The sequence below is a fragment of the Arachis ipaensis genome, chromosome B01 (assembly GCF_000816755.2).
Source record: "Arachis ipaensis cultivar K30076 chromosome B01, Araip1.1, whole genome shotgun sequence".
Lineage (NCBI taxonomy): Eukaryota > Viridiplantae > Streptophyta > Magnoliopsida > Fabales > Fabaceae > Arachis > Arachis ipaensis.
The window spans coordinates 69,165,349-69,167,418 of NC_029785.2; the positions used below are offsets into that span (position 1 = coordinate 69,165,349).

General features: G+C 41.4%; 1 pseudogene; it reads left to right on the forward strand.

Moving 5' to 3' along the window:
* Positions 401 to 1,991, forward strand: LOC107618374 (annotated as a pseudogene).

Genomic DNA, 2,070 nt, shown 5'->3' on the forward strand with positions numbered 1-2,070 from the left:
TAATAGATAAAATTATTTTTATTATTTAACAACATTCTAAAATTCTATAACTAATATGTTGAATCTTGAATCTTAATTTTATTATCTTTCTTCTTTACATTCTGATTTCCATAATAAATATAAATCTTAAATTTATACCACAAAATCATCATACGATATTTCAAGAGTTATTGCATTATCAAAACGAAACTTAAATTTTATTTCTTTCACTCATCAAATAAATTATTATTTATCAAGAATATATACTATGCATGAAATATATTTATCATAATTCATTAATAATTAAAAAATAACTCATCCATTTAAGTAAAAGTACAATATGTTTTAATAATTCCATTAGTTATGACTAATTTATATAAGCCGAAATTAGAAAGCATACATTATGTTCAAAGTTGAAACTTTGACTATCTAAATTAAAACCGCGTCAGCTGGACATATAAAAGGGCGTGCAAATGTGAGCGAGCTTAAAACAGGAAAAAAAAAATCTAAAGTGGAGGGATAAGACAGAAGGAAAGGAAAAGAAAGAAGGATGATGGCACTGTCAGTGAACAGTGTAGTGAAGAGTCTTTACTTTTCCAGCAGCAATGATAACCGCTACAGCCACAGCCACGGCGCTAGTCATAACCATTCCTTCAAACACAACAAGCCACATTTATTTTTAGTTTCGGCCTCTTTAAACCCATCCCCGTACGTTCCCAAATCCAAACCCCAACAGCAGCAACAGCTCTACCAGCCCTTCCGACCGCCACCTTCATCACTCCCCTCGCAATTCGCCACTCTCGACACTGCCGGCCGCATAGAAGTCCTTGCCAACCGCCTCGGCACATGGCACGAGTACGTACCCCTTATCTCCTCCCTCATCCACGATGGCTTTACCCTTCCTTCCATTGAAGAGCTCACCGGCATATCCGGCGTCGAGCAGAATCGTCTCGTCGTCGCCGCTCAGGTCCGGGAGTCACTCCAGCAGTCAAATACTGACCTCGACGTCCTCTCCGCCTTCGATACCAGCGGCGCTGAGATTCTTTACGAGATCCGCCTCCTCAGCACTTCCCAGCGCTCAGCCGCCGCCCGTTACATAGTCGATAATAAATTCCACGGAAAGGGCGCTCATCTGGCGCGTGCTATGAAAGATTTCCTGGCAGAAGAGGGGAGAAAGGGTGGGAGAGTTTCCATTACACTCTCCCCGGAGATTGTCTCTCTTTCATGTATTACCGGCAGAGTAGGGAGCACAACAACCTGCTGAAGGTTGCCGTCACAGAGAAGGCGAAGAATACAGTTCTCGAGGAGTTGAAGGGGAAAGGAGATGGGAATGAAGAGGAGGGGAACGAAGTCGGAAAAGGTGTTCTTGTGCCGGTGGTTAGGTTGAAGTACGGCGAGGTGGCGGAGGCTACCTCGATTATTGTGTTGCCGGTATGCAAGGCGGAGGAGCAGGGAGAAAAAGAGGTTATGGAGGCACCGTTTGAGTGTAAGAGCGAGGGTGAGTTTGGGGTCATCAGAGCGGAGAAGGCGTGGAAGAGGTGGGTGGTTTTGCCTCGGTGAGAGCCGGTAGCTACGGTGGGGAGAGGAGGAGTTGTGGTTTCATTCTTGGATGCGAGAATTTTGCCGTGGAAGGTGAATAAGTATTATAAGGAGGAGCCAATTTTGGTGGTGACTGATAGAGAGAACACGGAGGTGATTGCGGATGATGGGTTCTATTTGGCTAAGGTTAATGGTCACGATGGTTTAATGGTTCATAGGGGTTGGGCATTGAAGGAGGATGGCGTCAAGGAAAGTTTGGGAATGGTTGTATTGGTTGTTAGACCCCCTAAGGATGACATTGATGATCAACTCAGTGATGAAGACTGGGACTGAACCATTCATCATGGTTTCAAATTTCAGATTTTGTTGTTAATTTTACTCTATTTGTATGCACTTTTTAGATAGATTTAGCTGCATTCTTTTGTTGTCTGATGTGTTTTTACCATATATTTATAAGGCAAATAATAAATCAAGATCAATATTAAAAATTTATTAAAATTTATATTTTTGGCTAATATTTAATTAATAATATTTATAAATATAAATTAAAAA